Raw genomic sequence first — 20,668 nt, forward strand, 5'->3', positions numbered from 1 at the left:
TATCCCTCCAAAACCCAGGTGATCATTGTAGGCAACACCACCCCTTCCTTCCGCCTCCTTGATTTCTATCTCACCATCTTTGGCCGTCCTATCACCCTCATTCCCACCCTTAAGTACCTTGGCGTCACCCTCGACCGTCGCCTCTCCTGGACTCCCCGCCTCCGGACAATCCTAGCCAAGGCACGCTCCCGACTCAGTCTCCTCGAGCTCCTCTCTGGCCGTACATGGGGTCTGGACCCCTCCACCATCCTCCACACCTATAAGTCCCTCAACCGCCCTATCCTTTGTTATGCCCATCCAGCTTGGATCTCCGCCCCCCCCTACCTTTTATAAATCCCTCCAAATCCTAGAACGTCATGCTCTCCGCCTCGCCTATCGCATCCGTCTCCCCTCCCCCACGTGGATCCTGTACAATCTCATCGCCTTCCCCCTCCTTTTCCTTGAAAGGATACGGATCTTGTACACCTCCCGCAAACTCGATCCTCCTCACCCGCTCGTCTCCCCGATCCTCTCCTACCCTCACCTGCTGCCGTGCCTGTATTCACACGTCCCACCCGGTCTCCATCTCTCCACCCTCCTTACCCTCTCCCAAGGTGGCTTCCGCCAGCTCCCCCTCCCTGATGATGCCCTCCTCCCCTCCATCTACCCCTTCTACCAACTTTGATCCGCCCTCCCTCCTCCTGTGCTTGCTCCTCTGGGCACCTTCCCTCCCTTTTCCCTCCCTCCCTCCTTTTCTCCCCCTCCTCCCCCGGGCATCCCCTCCCCTGTCCCTCTCCTCCTGCCCCCGTCTCCTCAGCCATTGGCATCCTTTTTCTCCCCTCTCCCCCACCTCACCGCTGTTCACCTCTTGGCAGGTCCCCGGACTCGCACACGCTACGTGGACATTCGCGCGCCGGAGATCACCGCCATCAGTGTTTTGTGTGTGCCGTCGTGTTTAGTGTTCAGTGTTAACCGTCCACTCCATCGTTCACCAGTGCCATCGTCATCTTCAGTGTTTGTGCGTCGTCTCATCAGCTAGCAGAGTGGATTATCAACGAGTGTGAACGGCTCCGTGTTTGTCTATATGTGTCTCCTGTTTTATTGCCCACTGTTCTGTGACTTATGTGTCTTCTCACTGCTTTTGCTCCTTGTATATTCTATGGCTGAAGAGCAGCGGAGTGTGCTGCTGACAGCCTGCCTGTTGTACAGGTTTTAAAATAACAATAAAGTAAAAAAAAAAAACAATAACGAGAGTTTGTAGATCCCATTATATTACATGCAATTTTTGGAGAGTTCATGCCATTAGGTGCGAACCGGCAAAAAGATTAATAATAATATGAGGTAGTGATGGGCTAAACTGCGATGTTCCGATATCAGTGATTTTTGTGAATGCTACTTTTCAGTATCTGTTATTCTTAACTGTGATTTGTCGCAGTTAAGAGTCGCAGTTAAGGAACATAGGTCGTGAATCCCTCTGCCACTGCTATTTGTGCGATTTCTGCGACTTCTGCTATTTCTGTGACTTCTGCGATTTCTGTGACTCCTGCGATTTCTGCGACTTACCACTGTATGAAAAAGTTACATCTGTCAACTCAGAAAATTGCATCGCAACAAACCTGTCATTGGCAAGTATGTTTTACGTTTTTTCTCCCGTTGGCTTTAATTTTGTATTAAAGAAACAACTGTGAAAATATTAATAGTGTAATTAATATGTAAGTAGCCGTACAGTACCGTAATAGTTCGTGTTTAGAAAATGAATTCTAACATATTGTTATGCTCACAGGTACCTGAACTACATTTCAGTCACTCAGTAAAGTGATAACTCAAAATATCGTTGTCAACAGATCTGAAGAAATTGCCTCTGCGTCTTTAGACTGTTTTCGTCAGACGAGAGGTTAGTTTCTAAGCGTTTCGATGGACTTAATTACTTCAGTGAGATCGTTCTTGCAAATGTGACATTCATTATAGCAAATATTAGCAATCTACTCTGTCAATTATATTGCTAGTAATTAGTGACACCAAAAATTGTTTAATAATCCTTGTGTTTTTGCAGACGCAGTTCTGACTGATTACTGGTTGCTGTACGTATCTATCCACATCAAGGCTGTTGAGAGAGACTCGTGAAGATTCAAGACAGGTCTTAGAGGATATTCAGTTTAAAAGTGAAATAATTGTGAAATAAGTGTGTGAATGATTAAACTGTGTTTTATTGAAGTTGTTGTGCGATTTTAAAGGCATAATAAATATTAAATACAGTGAGTGAATAATAAAAATCTCATTTTTAACATGTTAAGTCGTCCAATACCCGTAATTTTCCGCCACTTACTTATTGGCAAAACACTTGTTGGAGAGTGACATGCCGCCCCTCCCCCCCCCCCCCCCCCTTTCTCCACAATCTTGGTGTGACACTGACCTGTTACATATCCTGAAGTATACAATATGCATTTTGAGGATGTTGATGTGAAAGTGGGAAGTACAGATCTTCCAGTTAAATTGGGAATAGCTTAAGTGCATTACTTGAAAGTAACACAGGAAAAGCTTACTTATGTAGGTGGTAGTAGTGTCGGCAAGAAGTTCTTGTGTGTGAAGTTGCCATGTAGAACACCAGGTGTAAAACTTTTCTCCCGAGTCTTGAACTGTGTCGGAACAAAAGTGAGTCATTCATATGACTGTTTTCATTTAACTACACTTATACAGATGTCTGAGTCCTGCTGTGTTAACATTGCAAAGTCCTGTAGGCATGTGGAGTATTAACCAAAACTGTCATATTGGAAGCAGAATCAGACACATTTGTTACGTTACTTGTTATTTTCAGGAGAAAAAGGCAATGTTGCTTCTTATTAATATAATACATTCAGAGTCACAGCAGTATTTGACCAACCATAACTGATCCTGAATGTGCATGTCGTCATATAATATGAAGGGCTTATTTCAATAGTGGTAGAAGTCCATTACCTCCACTTTTCTGTCTATAATGCTTCTGAAATTAATGATCCAAACAAACATAAATAAAGGTTCATCTCTAGTAAGAAGCCATATGCTTGAATATTTCTGGTATCTCAACTGCAGATTTTTCAGCGGTCATTTAACTTTACGACTCTGTATCTCAAAATGAACAATAATGGACTTGTACCACTATTGAAATAAGCCCTTCATATGCACACACAGCACATCGATCTCGTGAGGCACAAGGCTCTCATAACGAAGTACGTACGTCGGTCAACAGATGGCATTAGAAAAAGTATGTTAACTGCGCTTTTTAGTTGCTACTTGCGACTCTTAGTTGTGACTTGTCACGGAAATCGCAGTTTCACTCGATAGCGTGTCGCAGAGATGAGCGTAGTACGAACTTAGGCCTACCGATGGCAGTGCTAACTGCTCTTTTTAGTTGCTACTTGCGACTCTTAGTTGCGACTTGTCACAGAAATCGCAGTTGGACTCCGTAGCGTGTCCCAGAGACGAGCGTAGTACGAACTTTGGCCTACAGAAGAGTTGCGATTTGTCACAGAAATCGCAGTTGGACTCCGTAGCGTGTCCCAGAGACGAGCGTAGTACGAACTTTGGCCTACAGATGGCAATGTTAACTGCGCTTTTTAGTTGCTACTTGCGACTCCTAGCCGCGACTTGTCACTGAAATCGCAGAAAGGAGTATGGAAATCGGCCAACAAATGGCTCACGGCGTTGAATGTGAAATGCTACTTGCGACTGCTAACTGTGACTGAAATTGCAGTTAGATTTTGTAAAGTTGTTATTGTGATATCTGTGACTTCTCAATCACTGTGATTTCGAACAGATACGCGATTTCCTGCCCACCACTAATATGAGGTGTAAAGTGGTAAGGGATGTTAGTCAAAATTACGTGTCTGTAAGTACACGGTTTTATTTTAATTTGCTGAATGCACTAGATAGCTCCCCATTTCTCTCCAGCTACCATGCATGGAGAGCTGCATCGAGCCAGTACCTGGACTGAAGACGTCGACAACAACAAGCCTTGTCCTGAAGATGGTTGCTGCTGCATATGTTATTTCTGGTCGTGTGATTGTCTTACAATGTTTTAAATTTGCAACTACAGACAGCCGTTTTTTGTTGTATGTTTTCTTGCTGATTTAATTTTCCTCAGTGAGGTTTTTTATTCTATTTTGCCATGTTCCTCATTTAGATTTCCCGTTATGATGTCGCCTAAATATTTAAATTGATTTTTCGATATTGACTTCCTGTTCTTCCGATGTATTTTTGTGGACCAGCTGGCATTATTTGTTTTTGCAATCGATATTCTGAGGCTGAGTTTCTGTGCTATTTTTTAATGTTTTAACTACTTTAGTAGTTTCTTGAACGTTCTGGACTAGGAGCATAATATCAGCAACAAATCCCAAGCAGTTTAAGCTTTTATCAGTTTTCACACTTCCAGTTCTTATGTTCTTTGCGTTATCCTTGTACCATTCTCTCATTACATATTCCAGTGCTCAGTCGAACAGTAATGGTAACAGGCCTTCACCTTGTCTTATGCCTGTTTTTATGAGGAATGTTTCAGAATTATTTTCTCTAAGCCTTACTTTCAATTTAGCGTTGTTTAGAGTAAGCTACTAGTTTAATTAATTTTGGATATAGTCTTATTTTTCTTAGAATTTTTAAAACTGGAGTTCTATGGAGACATTGGATGGCTTCTTAAAGTTTACAAACGTTATTGCCAGAGATTGTTCTGTCTTCTAAGCACACCATAATCAACTTTAAACTTATGATCCGCTCTGCACAAATTCTCCATGGTCTGAAACCTTCCAGATTTCCTCGTAACTCATGTTTTAGTTGTACCTAAAACTTTAAGTCGACAAACATTTTCAGCTACAATAAGCACATTAGGCCATAGGAGCAATACGTAAATTACAATTCAAGGCAACAATGACAAATATATTTAGCAACTCGGAGAGTATATTTGTTTAGAAACGTCAACTTGCACGATGGCCAGAGCTATTGGACTACCTTAGTGGTCATGGTTATTGTTTATGACAATGCTGTGTACAAATTATCCAGTTACTAAGCACTTTAAAACAAATGAAAAGGCATTTGTGATAAGATTGTATAGAAAAACCGTCTCTAATTCGTGATTAATGAGTTAACTTCGTAAAATAGAGGTATGAACCTGGGCATCCATGATGCCCTTTTGCCTACAATAGCTAAAATTATCTTTTGCATTAAAATTTTTAAAAAATAGTAAGTCATAGCACTAAATTGGTATGCAGTGCCAAATAAAAGTATTTCTACTGATACCACATTCGGCTGTGTACAATTAGTAAATGTTCTCAAAATATTTGTTGTCTTGAGAAATAATACTTTATACTCCTCGTAACATTGGCCGATTTAGAAAGAGATTTAAAAAATTTTTACTTATATACCAAACTTTGAAGTTTGAAGTATCACAGATTTTTAGAAAATGGAGTGAACGATTATTCAAGACTTGTACAGAAACCAGACTGCAGTTGCAAGAGTCACAGAATGTGAAAGGAAAGCGGTGGCTAAGGGTGAAAAGTGGGTTGTAGTGTACGACTGGTGTTATTCAGTCTGTACACTGAGTAAGGAGAAAAGGAAATCAAGGAGTAATTTGTGAGCGAAATTAAAGTTCTGGGACAAACAACAAAGGCTTTGAGGTTTTCTAATGATATTGTAATTCTCTCAAAGACAGCAAAGGGCTATGAAGAGCAGTTGAACGGAATGGACAGTATTATGGCAAAAAAAAGCATTTCTTGTTGCTGAATAATGCAGCTAGCTACGAATACTTCCGAAATGTTACAAAATAACTTCACGTACTGAGACACTATATTGATATCAGCCATTTGGACCAGAAGAAAATTTGTGCCAGACCAGGATTCGAACCCAGATTTGTCGCTTACCACAAGCGCTTGCCTTAAGAACTACAACTACCTGAGCACACTTCCGGTATCAATCGAAACTTACACGTGTCACATAGTCACAACCCTCATACTTGCACAATTCGTGATTTCCACATGGGGAAAACCTCTAAGACAGAAAAGAAAGCAACTCACCTTGAAGAAATTGTCCACTTGGGACTGAAATTGGTAGACGTTATGTACTTGTACAGCCAACCAAATGGTTACAACTGCAAAAAAATTGGTCGACTTATTCAAGTGAAAGAGCTCCACAAATTGAGCAAGTCAGTAAAGTGTTGGTCTACCACTGGTCCTTATATTAGCAGTTATTTGGCTTGGCATTGATTGATAGATTTGTTGGATGTCCTCTTGAGGGATGTCGAGCCATATACTGTCCAGTTGGCGCTTTAGCTCATCAAAATCCTGAGCTGGTCAGATGACCACACCAATAATGTTACATACGTTTTCAGATGGGAGCGAACCTGCGACCTCACTGGCCAATGAACGGTTTTTAAGCATGAAGACAAGCAGTAGAAACTATCGCTATGTGCAGATGTGCATTATCTTTCCGAAAAGTAAGCCCGGAATGGCTTCCCATACAGGGCTACAAATGGGTGCATAGTATATCACCGACATACGACTGTGCTCTAACAGTACTGTGGATGATAACTAAAGGGGTCCTACTACAAAATGAAATGGCACCCTGGACCACGGCTCCACATTGACGGTCAGTGTGGTGGGTGACAGTCAGATTGTTATCCCATGGCTGTCTGTAGCGTCTCCCGACACTTCTTTGCTCCTCATCCAGGCTGAGTTACAAGTGGGATTCGCCACTGAAGACAATTCTACTCCAGTCAACGAAATTCCAGGTCGAATACGTGTTTCAAGACGCCCTGGACAGCAGTGGGATACCAACCTGAATGTTGCCCACCATGTGGCGTGACAACCATATGGTCTGGGGTGCCATGTCTTTTCATAGCAGATCCCCACTGGTTGCCATCTGTGGCACCCATACAGTACAGAGATCAGTCGAGGAGATTCTATGCACCATTTTGTTTCCCTTCATAACAAGCCACCCTGGTCTTACATTTCAGCAACATTATATGCCTGTACACTGTGAGAGTTTCTACTGCTTGCCCGCATCTCATGGTCATGCGGTACCGTTCTCGCTTCCACGCCCGGGTTCCCAGGTTCGATTCCCGGCGAGGTCACGGATTTTCTCTGCCTCGTGATGGCTGGGTGTTGTGTGCTGTCCTTAGGTTAGTTAGGTTTAAGTAGTTCTAAGTTCTAGGGGACTGATGACCATAGATGTTAAGTCCCATAGTGCTCAGAGCCATTTTTTTCTACTGCTTGTCTTTGTGGTTGTCAAACCCTATCTTGGACACCATAGCCGCTGGTTCTCTCCCCAACTGAGAATGTTTGGAGCATTATGGCTAGGGCAGGGCCATCAAACCAGCTCAAGATTTTCATCTATTGATTTCTGTCTCATTTCGCCATTTCATGCATAGTATTATTTTGTGTGTGTTATCTCGTGATTTTTACGGTAGAGGAATAGATACATCATTGATTGTTCCAATATTGTGTTTATGCAGTGACCGTATCTTTACAGTATATTCCTTCAAACATCCATACACATCCGAGAGAGCAGAAATCTCACTGGCCGTTACAGCAGTGGTAAACATTACAAAATAGCTTTGGATACTGCGACTGTACATTGATGTCAGATGTTTGTGACTCGTGAAAATTTGTTCTTGTCTGGGACTCAAACCCGTAATGTTCACGACTGCTATAATTGTCAATGACAGTGCCCGTTCCTTCCGATTTGCATGCCGTTCTGAAGGACATAGTATTGTGAAGACACAGATACCGTATAAACAGTTTCGAAGTGCCTTGTTTCAGTGCCATAATTGGCCTTACGAATCTGTGCCCATCTTCACATGGCTGACGTTTCCAGTTACATTTATGTATTCATCAAAAGCATGTTGTCAGCTCCAGCACTATGTTCCAGTAGACTATGCTTCGTCTTCCATCAATACATATGTTTTTCTGCGACCTTAGCAAGACAAAGCGTTGTGCATTGGAACAAATGAAATAATTGACATCTCAGAAGAGTGGCATACCCAAGGGGAGTACAAGTTAAAAAAATGCAATACTAAATGGTTTACATAAGAAAAGGGTTCCACAGCATAATAAATGGCAGGTAATGCATAATATAAAAATACCTTACCAAAACTGCACGTAATGCATAATATAAAAATACACTGAACAATAAATAGGAAAAAGTGACTTAAAAGTAAAATAACCAAAACCAAAAATTTTTAAAAACTCACATCAGGATGTCAAAGTAATTCTGATTCTTCCAATTTAACAAGAAGGTCATTTTTATTGCCGCTTTCTGGCATAATTCAGAATCTGGAGATCATCCAGCATGGGTGGCCGATGCCCTGTTGACTTAAAATTCTCGACAGAGCCAGAATGCTGCTTCATCTGGCCAAAGTTTTAAACCTCCCACCAGTCATAAAATTTTTGGCAGACATTACACTCCAGTTTATATTCTGGGAGGGGGAGGGTAACACTTCTGTGTTTATGAGGCTATTCAGTAGGAACATGATTGTGCTGGGTTTTGATCTCGACTTCTAGAAGAATTGTAAATTATCAAACATGGATATGCAGTTAATGATCACCTGCTTAATGATCAGCTGATTAGTAAGGGTCAGAACTACCTTGACACCACAATGTCAATTTTTGAAATATTTACTTACCCAGTTTTTTTACTTTAGTTATTCTGCATTTAAATTGCTTTTTTTTTACTGTGTATTAATTTATGTATTTTTACATGATGCATTTCGAGCCAGTTTTAATGCTGCAGCTCCCTTTATTTATGTTAAGTGTTTGATCAGTTTATTTGAGCATTCAAATTGAACTCCCCTCAGATACCCCTATTTTCTAAATGTTAATTTCTTTATATTTTTTATCCTGTAGATATATACATGCAATCATTGTATTTTTCTAAGGCTACAAATTTACTTTTTAAATTTTAACTGCCAAACAGGGTTTTTGTCATTGTAATTCAAGTTTAGGTGGTAACACTTGCATATTTTACTTCACTTTCTCCTTCTTGGGGATCATGTCACTCGCAATCTTGTGCACTATGCACGTGGCATTATTAATTTGTAATGTGTATCCTGTCAATCTCATTATTTCACTATAGTTGTTTGTTTGTCCAAAGCTTTTCTGCTAGTGACAGCTTCCCAACGTTTTGTGAACTTCTGCATTCCGGATAGAGTGCATTCATTGTTGAGCTATCTGATTATTGGGGTTACCTCACTGAAAGCCCCTGTACTCTTACGGATTTATGGGCAGCTCGGCAGGGTTCATGGTGTCAATTGCTTTTAGAAGTACTTCAGATGTTAGTTGAGTCCATGCCACGTCGTGTTATGCCACCTCTACATGCTCGCAGGTGCCTCGCACCGTATTAGTCAGGTACATCAGTTTCTTTGCCGCTTCAGTATATGATAGAAACATATACTTCCATAACGTAAATTAACTACTATCTGCTCATTATCACATAGAAAAAATGTCCAATAAAGTCGTACATCCTGCCACTGTGTCATAATGAACCGCACTCAGAACAATGTGTTTTGGAGAGATCATGAGTGATGTGTATCACTGAAACTACATATTTTCGTAAGACGCATGTATAAATATGAAAAAAATCATTTACGGCCTGTTCGTTTCTAAGGTGGTGGTCCCTTCTGACTCTAATCACTGGTCAGAGTAGGAAAGTGGCTTCACAAAATAATAGCGATTTTAATATTTGTGGCACGGTGTTTATCTTTCATCCCGTATGTTTGTGAAACTTGTCTGGTAATTACAGTAACTGCGGACAGAGTGTGCAGTACTCGCCACGTTCGTTTCGAGACAGATGCAGCTGATTTACGTGCATCTTATAACAGCAAAAGCCGAGCTGCAGCACTCGTCTTCAAGCACAGAGGCGCCGTGGTATCCATCCCATCATTGTAGGTTAGAATATAGCCTACTTCATACATAAAATAGGTTCTGACCTAATCTAACCTCCTCGATCTCATCAGAAACTAACGAATCAGCTGGGACGCAGAGTGACCAAGCTGTCAGACGATGTTGAAGGGCAACCTTTGGTGACGGAGTCTGACAACCGTTGTCGGTGACAATGTGAGCGCAGCCCTAAAGCACGTCCCACCATCTTCTGCACCACTGGTCCATCATAAGTCAACGCGGACGGCTTGCCATAGACGAAAAAAAATTAATTTCTTTGTTCTATCGTCATCTGAATAGCGAAGCAACAGAGGACTGACCCTGAAGCAATTGGAAGAAAAATGCAATTTCACGGCACTTATCCAGCACTTGACATCGTAATGCGAAAGTCATAGAAGCTCTTTAGTTTTGAAATTTGTGGTAACTGAAGTTGAAGATTGGATGGGTAGGGAAAAAAATAAACAGCAGAGTAAAAAATTATTGCGCTGCAGTTCTGTAAACTCGATAGTCCTTATAAATGAAGCAAGAGTGTCACATCTTCCCGAAGGGTAAAGTTGTGAAATACTACAGCTAGCGACTCTCACGTTTTATTGCGAGAACTATTGAAAACTGAGGTTTGGTTTGAGAGGAATGTGGAGGTGCGTTTGGGAGTTACCAGCATCACACATCTCACGACTCATGAGCATGCAGTCACCCACATCACACTCACTAGACCGAGCGAGGTGGCGCAGTGGTTAGAGGGCTGGAAGGACGGGAGGACGGCGGTTCAAACTCGTGTCCGCCAACCTGATTTAGGATTTCCGTGTTTTCTTCCCTAAATCACTTCAGGCAAATGCCAGAATGGTTCCTTTGGACGTCACGGCTGACCCTTTTCCCATCCTACCCTAATCCAATGCGACCGACGACCTCACTGTTTTGTCCCCTTCCCCTAAAACAACCAACACCTACTTACAATTATCTATCGTCTACCGGCTTGTATCACAGAATACAAGCTGTCCAAAATTGTCACAAATGTACACGAAATCAAACACGAAGATTATCCCCACATTGCGAACACATCACCATGAACGTTGCTGACATTGACATCATAACCAAAAATTGGCTTTCAAATATCTGTATCTTGAATTCAGTATTCCTTTCAGGATGCTATGTTTGAGCTAACATGAATGATGTAGCAATTCTTGATGCTTCCTAAGTGGTATCAACAACTCTTCCTCAGGAAAGGGAGCTGCACTGACCTACCTACTGGCATTTTCTTCTTCCACATCCTCTACCCTCAGGTAAAATACAGCCCAGTAGAAATTTGTTGCTTGTTATTACCTTTTGCACATTATTTAATTGCTGGACTTCCATACTGGCAGAATTTAGAAAACTTCAGCATGTCAGTACTTCATGTCTATGTACCGGCACTAGTAATATTGCATAAAGCAGTACAGTAGCTATTACATAGTCCCTGTTGTTTTACCACTTAGTATGTTTATCTGTTTCAAAGGGAATACTGAACAAATCGAATTCAGTAATCGTCCACAAACACACACACAAAATCTTGACACAGGGCTAATAAAGTCTGTAGCTGTAATTCAATGACTCGTGAACTGCCGCCACGTATTTGTCAGCTTCTGTAAAAATTCAGACGCCCATAATTTTCTTTTTCTTCGCTGTTTTACTTTCTGCATCACCAATAGCACAGCTGACACACAACAATCCTGTGTGGATACCACTGCTTTTCATTGCATGTATTTCCCTACAGTAGTTTTTTTTTTCTTTATTCTAATTTTAATCACCTATACAGGTGGGCTGTCAGCAGCATATTACGCTGCTCTTCAGCCTTAAGTGGAACAATAACATGACATAGAAGTGATACAGATAATACAAAAAGCGGCGGGCAAAAAAATGGAGATACAAAAAACAATAAACATGAAGCCGTTCACGCTGGAAGATAAAAACACTAACACTTGTTGACACGGCGCACAAAACACGGAGGACGGCGACGGCACATGTGAACAGTGGAGTTGTAACTGCGAAAGAACGCGAAACACAAAATGAAGCACACACACGAGACACTGATGGCGATGATCTCCGGTGCGCGAATGTTCACTATGCGTGTGCGAGTCCGGGGACCTGCCAAGAGAGGAGAAGGAGGAAGGGAAGTGGGAGAGCGAGAGGGAGAGCAGAGATGCCACGGGCAGGGGAGATAGGGGGGAGTGAGGAAGGGGGGAGGGAGGAAGGGGGAGGGGAAGCCCAGTGGAAGAGGGCTGGAAGGAGGGGACGGGGGAAAAGGAAAGAGAAGGGAAGGGAAGAGAGGGGAGGGAGGGTGCCTAACGGAAAGGACACCGGACGTGGGGAGTGGGGCAGGGTCAAAGTTGATAGGAGGGGTAGATGGAGGGGAGGAGGACATCATCAGGGAGGGGGAGCTGGCGGAAGCCACCTTGGGAGAGGGTAAGGATGGTTGAGAGATGGAGACCGTGTGGGACGTGGGAGTACAGGCGCGGCAGCGGGCGGGGGTGGGAGAGGATCGGGGAGACTAGTGGGTGAGGAGGATCGAGTTTACGGGAGGTGTACAGGATCCGTATCCTTTCAAGGAAAAGGAGGAGGTGGGGGAAGGGGATGAGATCGTACAAGATCCGCGTAGGGGAGGGGAGACAGATGCGATAGGCGAGGCGGAGAGCATGGCGTTCAAGGATTTGGAGGGATTTCTAAAAGATAGGGGGGGGGGGGCGGAGATCCAAGCCGGATGGGCATAACAAAGGATAGGGCAGATGAGGGATTTATAGGTGTGGAGGATGGTGGAGGGGTCCAGACCCCACGTACGGCCGGAGAGGAGCTTGAGGAGACTGAGTCGTGAGCGTGCCTTGGCTTGGATTGTCCGGAGGTGGGGAGTCCAGGAGAGGCGACTGTCGAGGGAGACGCCAAGGTACTTAAGGGTGGGAGTGAGGGCGATAGGACGGCCATAGATGGTGATGTAGAAATCAAGGAGGCAGAAGGAAGGGGTGGTTTTGCCTACAATGATCGCCTGGGTTTTGGAGGGATTGACCCTGAGCAACCACTGGTCACACCAAGCGGTTAACCGGTCAAGATGGGTTTGGAGAAGGTGTTGGGAGCGCTGTAGGGTGGGGGCAAGGGCAAGGAAGGCAGTGTCATCGGCAAACTGGAGGAGGTGGACTGGGGGTGACGGCGGCGGCATGTCCGCCGTATACAAAAGGTACAGAAGGGGGGAGAGGATGGAGCCTTGGGGCACACCGGTGGAGAGGAAAAAGGTGTAGGAGTCGGTGTTATGGATGGTGACGTAGGAAGGACGGTGGGAGAGAAAGGAGCCAATCAGACGGACGTAGTTAATGGGAAGGGCAAAGGTTTGGAGCTTGAAGAGGAGACCGAAATGCCATACGCGGTCATAAGCTCGTTCAAGGTCCAGGGAGGGGAAGATTGCGAAGCAACGGGAATTAAGCTGGTCGGAAAGGAGATGAGTGAGGTGAAGGAGAAGATCGTCAGAAGAGAAGGACGGCCGAAAGCCACACTGAGTAACGGGTAGGAGGCGGTGCTGGCGGAGATGCTGTTGGAGGCCGCGGGTGAGGATAGATTCCAGGACCTTGCTGAAGACCGAGGTAAGGCTGATGGGACGGTAGGAGGAGACGGCAGATGGCGGTTTGCCGGGTTGAAGGAACATCAGAATACAGGAGGTTTTCCACAGGTCGGGGTAGTAACCGGTGGACAGGACTACATTGTAGAGCATGGCCAGGACGGAGAGGAGAGAGACAGGAGCTTCACGAAGGTGACAATAGGTGACACAATCGTGACCAGGACCAGTGTTGCGTTTTGTGTGGAGTGTAGCAATGAGATCCTGTGTAGTGATAGGGGCATTGAGTTCCGTGTGTGCAATGTTGTCCAAGTGCTGGAAACCAGGAGCGAGGGGAGGGACAGAGGTGTCAGTTCGATCGCGGCCATCCAGGAAGAGGGAGTAAACGAACTGTGGATCATCGGGGATGGAAAAGACATCAGAGAGGTAAGAGGCAAAGTGATTGGCCTTACTAAGGGAGTCAGGCAAGGGGTGATCATCAGGGAGAAGAGGATAGTAGGGTGAGGGTTTAGTTCCGGTAAGGCGACGGAAGGCTGACCAGAACTTGGACGAGTTGACAGGTAGGGTAGTATTTGACCAGGTGCATGTCTGTCGTCAGTCCCGGCGTTTCTTAGCCGTGAGCAAATTACGAATGTGTTGCTGGAGTTGCCGGTGGCGTTGTAGGGTGTCCGGGTCACACGTGCGGAGGAAGGCACGGTAGAGACGGCGGGATTCACAGAGGAGGAGGACGGCCTGTGGGGGTAAGGTAGGACGGTGGGGGTGGACGGTGACAATAGAGACGTGGGCCTCCACGGCCTCAGACAAGGTCTGCTGGAGAAAGGAGGCGGCATGGGTTACATTGTCAGGGTGGTGGTAGGTGAAGGGGTGGCGATCGACCTGGGTGGAAAGGGTATCCCGGTAGGCATTCCAGTTGGCACGGGAATAGTCATGGATGTGCTTAGGGGGAGGGTCATTACGAGGGTCAGGGCGGGGGCGACGACCGTCTGAAACGGTAAGGAGGACAGGGAGATGGTCGCTAGCAATAGGCTCCAGGATATCCACCATTATGCGGCCAAGGAGGTTGGGGGAGGAAAGGATAACATCGGGATTGGTGTTGGATTCGGGACAGGTGTGCTGGGGGATGGGGATGAGGTCGCCTTGGAGGGAGGAGAGGAACCGATGCCATCGCCATAACTGGGGGGCGGAACGACTATGGATGTTGAGGTCGGCAGCAATCACGTAGGAGGAGAAGGTACGGTCAATGTGGGAGAGGAAGTCAAAGGGAATAGGGGCGTTAGGGCGGACATAGATGGTGGCGCAGGTAATGGTAAGGCCGGAGAAGAAGAGACTAAGCATCGAGTGTTCGGTGGGGTCGGGAAGGAGAGGTTGGAGCCGAACGGGGATCTGGCGGTGGTGACCAATGGCAACTCCGCCACACGCAATCGGGAAGGGATAATCGGAGCGGTGGAGGAGGTAGGGCGAAGTGTGGACGGTGTGGTGGGGTTGGAGGAAGGTTTCATTAAGGAGGAAGGCGTCCTCGCGGTGGGTGGCAAGGGTGTGTAGGAAGAGGTTCTTGTTGGCGGGAAGGGAGCGGATGTTGTTGAAAAGGATACGGTGCTGCCATGCCATGACAGGGATTTAAACGAGGGTGTCAAAATGGGAGAAGGTGAAATGGGCCTGGTTGTTCGAGTAGGTGGCGTACATTTTGAGGTGGAAAACGGAACGGGCGGCGAGGGAGATCTGTTGGAGGGTGTGTGGGCGCTGAAAAGGTGAACATTCTGCAGGACAATGGTGAGGAATCTGATGATGTCCTCAGCGGTAGGGAGTGGGCGAAGGGAGTTGCCGGGAGGCGTGGAGGCGTCCAGAGGGCGGACAGGAACGGTGAGTTCAGGAGTGGTAGGAGGGGGTCGGGTCTTACACTTCTGGGAGTAGGTGGGATGAGGGAGGTTACAGGTATTACAGGAGGGGGGGCACTGGTGGTTGGGGCACTGCTGTAAAAAGTGGGCTTGCCTACAGTGCGGGCAGGTGGGGGCTTCGCGGCACTCAGATGTTGGGTGCGCATTATACCGCGAGCACCTTTGGCAGCGGAGGGATTGAGGTGGGGAACGGGAGGGGGTCAACTTTATAACGCTGGTTAAAAAGAAGGGCACCCTCCTTCAGGAGACGGTCTATGGAGGGGGCGTGCTCAGAAAAAACCCGCATATGGCGGGTGGGGCTTGCAGCATTATGGATGCGGCGAACCACATGCACCTCCAGATGGGGATGGGCTTGAAGCTCCGCCAACACCTCCTCCTCCGTGATCGCTGGACTGAGCCGAGTGATCATGGTGGTGAGGGTTGGCGGGCGACGCGGAGGTTGGGGTTGGCGGGAGGGAGGTGGCGAAGGAGCAGGGGTGAGAGAGGCATGAGGGCCAAAGCGGGTGACAGGGATGCGGGAAAGGAGGTCTGTGTGGAGGGTAGGGCTGGGGGAGGAGATGAGTACCGAATCACAGCGAGGAGTGAGGATGGAGATGGGGGCACCAGGACAATGCTGCCGAAGGAAGAGGGTGAAGTTCCGGGCTTCAAGGAGGGAAGGATCCGGGCGGGAGAGGAGGTAGCTGTAGGAGGAGGGGGTAGAGGAGGAGGAGGAGGGGGCAGGGACGGGCGGGGAGACATCCATGGCATCAGGGGTGGGGGAAGGGGGACGAGGCGGAGCCTTTTTGGGAGCAGAGGAGGCAGGGGTGCCGCTGGTGTGCTTGACGGCGGTGGAGGAGGTGTGGGGGATGGGAACAACTGGAATGTGGCGGGGAGTGGCAGGTCCCGGGGCTGGAGTCGGCGCCGGAGACGGTGAGGGCGATGGCGAAGGCGATGGTGAAGCCGATGACGAAGACGATGAAGGTGAAGGGTAGAGTGGAGCATGGGCAGTAGCCTGCCGGGCGACCACCCTGGTGGGGGCCGCAGAAACGGAAGGGGCATAGGGAGGGAGGGGAGGGAAGGGATCAGAGGAGGCACAGGAGGGAGGAGCCGGGGACGGGGCGACAAATAGGGAGGGAGATGAGAGAGTGAGGAGTGGGGGGTTGGACTGAGGGGGGAGTGAAGCGGCACACCACGTGATAGTGGTGGCAGCAGCGGAGGGGGAGGTGTAGATAATGGCAGTGGTGGTGGCGGTAGAAGAGGTGGTGGGCGTGGCCATGATGATAAGGGGGGAAAAAAACACAGTACTAGACAAAGAAGCAAACGAGAGACACAGAGGAGAGAGGGATGGAGAATGAAGAAGGAGATTGAGGCCGAAGCCCCACTTTTCTGCCGCTGGGGGGGGGGGGGGCGTGGGTCGACCCGGCCGGCTGGCTAGTGGGGACGCCTCGGCTGCTGCTGCTGCTGTTGCTGTTGGGGGCAGCTAGGACCACCGCTGGCCGTTGGCTGCAACCGCTGGTGGCGGGACCGCTGCTGGCCGCTGGATGCTGGATGCTGGGTGGTTGCCGCGGGCTGGTCGCCACTGGCTGCCGGCTGCTGGCTGCCGGCTGCTGGCTGGGGCCGGTGTAGGCGAGGACCGCTGCGTGCTGCTGGCGGGGACGCTGCTGGCTGCTGGCGTAGACCGCTGCTGGCGGGGACCGCTGCTGGCGGGGACCGCTGCTGGCGGGGACCGCTGCTGGCTGCTGGCTGCTGCACGTCGATGGGCTGGCTGGCTGGCTGGCTGGCACCTGCAACACCTAACACTTCGATCGGTACCAGAAGAGCACAGATCGAAGGGCGGTATTCGACTGAATTACCACCGAAGATGCGTCCCTACAGTAGCGTTCTATCGGATATTTGCGTGTGTGTGTGTGTATGTGTGTGTGTGTGTGTGAGGTTAGCGCCAAACAAACAGAATGGCTTGTGTTCCCTCGCTCATTATTCGTCCGACAGTACTGTCTTTGATTCATACTGCGTAATATCTTGTTCATAAGTTCAGGCCAACTGTAGTGAACACTGGCATTATTGTGTGAACTGGTCGTCCGCCTGTTGCTGCTCAAGCATACAGGCATTGCAGAGCAATCGGAGACAGGAGATGGAGGTTTTTCCTGACAGCGTAACGAGCTGACATCTGTCGGCGACGCCAGGCAACAGTGCATTCAACGGACGGCCGTTTATTCGATGTCGCAATAATAAGCTTAACAGGAAACAGTTGGAAGTAAGTAAAGTTACCTTATCTGCGTCTATTGAGTATCGATAGTCTGATAACAAAGAGGTAACCCCGTCCATGTCTCTTGTTTATTTCCAAAGACAGTGCTTCATACTCAGCAACACTAGTGATGATGTGTTCGTTAAAAAAGTGAAAGATATGCAACAAATTCCATCATTCGAGGGTTGGATTTCCTCACTTCCTTATCGAGGACTCACACTGCCTGGGCTACACTCAGGGTGTATCTTTGACGTGGAAGACCGCACACCTTACCTGCCGTGTTGTCTGCACGCCGTCACTACTGCCAGCCGTCCGGGCCTCCTCGCCATCGCCGCCGCCGCCTTGTCTTCGCCCTCCTCTCATGTGCCGCCACCATGTCCCAACCCACCACCACAATTATTTACCCCTCTCCCTCCGCTGCTCCAACCACCATCACATGGAGCTCGTCCTCCACCTCCATTCCTGTCCTTCCTTCCCTCCCTGTCCACGCCACTCCTGCGCCATTTTCGACTGTAACTACCCCCAACTCTCCCTCCTCTGTCACTGTCACCTCATCGACATCTGCAGACTTTCCGCCGCTCACTGCACCACCTCCAACAGGCTCTAAGCCGGCACAGATTTTGGCTGGATGTCGGCTCGCCATTACACAGTCTCTGTGACACCCACCCCCCTCCCTCTGCGTCATCCGCTCCTCAGGGTGGTACTGCCCCCTGTCATCTCCCCCTGCAACCCATACCCCAGCGCCCTCTCCACCCTGTTGTGACCACGAAACCTTCCAAGTGCCCTAATGTTGACCCTTCCCCCGAAATCTCCTCGAAGAAAACCCCCAATCCTCGTGACCTACCAACCCCCATGGACACGACCCCGACACCCACCCCTGCCACGTCTGCCATCCACACCTTTGTCCTCTCCAATCCTGACTCTCAATTCCTTGATACCCACGCCCTCACCCTCGCCATCCAGAAATAGTACCCCAGTGCCCCCGTCTACCTTCTTATTCCTCGCAAGGACTCGGACCCCTTTAAATCCCCCAATGCTTCCTTCCACTCCGGTCACCTCTCCTGCATCCCACGTATCCAATTTGGCCAATGTGCAATCCTCACCCCCTACCAAACCCCGTCCTCTCCCTGTCAACCTCAACCTCCCTGACATCTGCCAACCTACACCACTGTGATCACATAGCTTAGCCCCGTGGTCACGGAGGTTGAGGTGTTGGCGGAAATGAACTCCCGGCCCAAGATCGAAATCTGCTCGGCCCATTGCATCTTTAATGATGACGGGCCGACTTATCTAATGCGGATAATCACCAAATCCCCCTCCTCCATTGACTGCCTCCTCACTGAGGTAGCCCTCATCTATAATCGCCATCATAAGGTGGACCCCTCCCGTTCCACAGTCCAATCTTACCACTGCAAATGCTGCCTCACATACAATGACCATGTTACATCTGCCTGCAAGAAACCCCCTACTTGTCCCTATTGCAAAGCTTCCCATTTTCTCAAGAACTGTCCCAACCTCACCTCTTCCCCCTCCTGCAACACCTGTAACGAACCACATCCTACCTTCTTCTCAAAGTGTAAAGCGAAACCTCCTCCAGTCACCCCTGAGCTCACCGTCCCTGCTCGTCCTGTTGATGATCCCAACCACCCCAAAAACTCGCTCCGCCCTCTGCCTACTGCAGAGGACATCATCCGTTTCATCACCATTGTGCTCCAAAACATCCACCCCTCAGTGCCCACACCCTTTCCCAGATCGCCCTCGATGCCCGTTCCATCTTCCATCTTACCACCTATGGCACCTACTCCCACAATCAGGCCCACTTCACCTTCACCCCCCTCACCACCCTCGTCTAGCTCTCCCCTCCCATGGAACAACAACCCTACCATATCCTGTACCACAATATTCGCTCCCTGCCCTCCCACAAACTCCTCTTCCTCCACACCATCCAACAGCACCACGTGGATGCTTTCATCCTAAATGAAACCTTCCTTCAACCCCGTATCCCCATTTCCACAGCTCCTTACACCCTTCACAGCACCGATAACCCATACCCTCTGGTGCGTGGCAGAGTTGCTATAGGCCACCTCAAGCAGCCCCCTGTCTAGCCCCAACATCTCCTTAACAATCCTGCCGAGCATCTCACCCTCAGCCTCTTCTTCCCCACCCTTACAGTCACCTGTGCCACCATTTATGTCTGCCCTCGCACCCCGATCCCGTACGATTTCCTAGCCCACATTGACCGCACCTTCTTCACCTACGTGATTTTCACTGACCTCAATATCCACAGCCGTGATCCTGCCAATCTCCAGTGTTGGTATCAGTTTATCACCTCCCTCCAGGGAGGCCCAGTCCCCTCCCCCAGCACACCCGACCCGAATGCAACACCACTCCCAATGTGGTCCTTGCCTCTCCCAACCTCCTTGGGCGCATCACTGCAGATGTCCTTCACCTCATTGGCAGTGACCATGCTCCTGTTCTCCTCACTATCTCTAGTGGTCGCGATCCCTGCCCAGCTCCTCGCCATGACGTCCCTCTTACACTGGCCCATGATTACTCCTGTGCCAACTGGGATACCTACCAGGACTCCATTCACATCCAGGTTGACAGCCACGACCTTGCCCTCCAATCTCCTGATGACCTCTCTCGCACTGCCGCCATACTACACCAGACCTTGTCTGACGCCATCGCCACCCATATCTCCATCTAAGCCATCCACCCTCACCACCCCGCCCTGCCTCCACAGGCCGTCCTTCTCCTTCGAGAGTCCCGCCGCCTCTACCGCTCTTTTCTCCAAACTCGTGACTGGTACAGACTTAACCGCCACCGGCAATTATGACGACACATCTGCAACCTGCTTACTGCGAAGAAACTCCGTGCCTGCCGCCAGACATGTACACAACTCAACACCACGCTTCCAATAAACCCTTCCAAGTATTGGTCTGCTTTCCACCGCCTTACTGGAAACCGCCCCACCCCCGGTACCCTCACCTCCTTGATGACCGTCCCTTTCCTCACAACCTCAGTACGGCTAACCACTTTGCCTCTCACCTCTCTGATGATTTTTCAGTACCAATTTGATTATACCCTCTTCCCTGACCTC

The sequence above is a fragment of the Schistocerca piceifrons genome, chromosome 11 (genome assembly GCF_021461385.2).
Source record: "Schistocerca piceifrons isolate TAMUIC-IGC-003096 chromosome 11, iqSchPice1.1, whole genome shotgun sequence".
Lineage (NCBI taxonomy): Eukaryota > Metazoa > Arthropoda > Insecta > Orthoptera > Acrididae > Schistocerca > Schistocerca piceifrons.